We start from the raw sequence: 863 nt of genomic DNA, 5'->3' as shown, positions 1-863 counted from the left end.
AAACGAATGGTTGGTTAGTCAACGATTGCCTCGGGAAACATCCAAGAAAAAACGCGACATTACATCAACGGTACGGTTAGCCCTCGACAAACAGAAAGCTTTTGATAAGGGCTACTGGCCAAATTGGACTTTGGAAACTTTTCAAGTCAAACCCAGTGTAGGATCCCGTTATAGATTAATTGATGGAAACGGTGAACCGTTGGAAGGATCGTTTTATCCCGAAGAACTGCAAGAAGTGAAAGAAGACAAAGACGAGGCTTACGTGATTGAAAAAATCATAGAACGACGAGGTAAAAACGTACTCGTCAAATGGAAAGATTACCCTGCTAGTTTCAATTCCTGGATTCCTGAATCGACCGTAGAGTATAAATAGAAGTAACCATCTACAGTCGAGATACATCATGCAAGACGAATCCACATCGACAACATCGATTCGATCCAGATCCTGGGCGTGTTTAGGAAGTCGAGTGCCTCAGGCTGAAATTGTATTTTTCTGTCAAGTGATATTGGTCTACATTGTCGCGGGTATTGCGTTGTCGCAACTCGCTCTGAAACCCGAAGGACCTCAAACCACGTTGTGGACGACTTTGCTATCCAGTAGTTTGGGTTATTTACTGCCATCACCCCAACTGAAGAAAAATGAACGATTTTTATCTCACCCTGCCTAGTGACAGTTCCATTGGAATGTTTCCGGACAACAGCCTTTCGACGTATCGCACTCATTTAACTCCCCCCATTCATTTTAATCACCAAGAATGGGAAGTGGGTCTGGCAGCCTTGGCCTTCCCAACAGATTGGTACAACCTTACGGAAAAAGACAACAAACTCAGACTGAAAGTTTTTCCATGGAAAATTGTTCCAGG

This window comes from Lottia gigantea, assembly GCF_000327385.1.
Source record: "Lottia gigantea unplaced genomic scaffold LOTGIsca_426, whole genome shotgun sequence".
NCBI lineage: Eukaryota > Metazoa > Mollusca > Gastropoda > Lottiidae > Lottia > Lottia gigantea.
The sequence above is the reverse complement of the archived record's forward strand: the minus strand, read 5'-3'. Positions refer to the sequence as shown.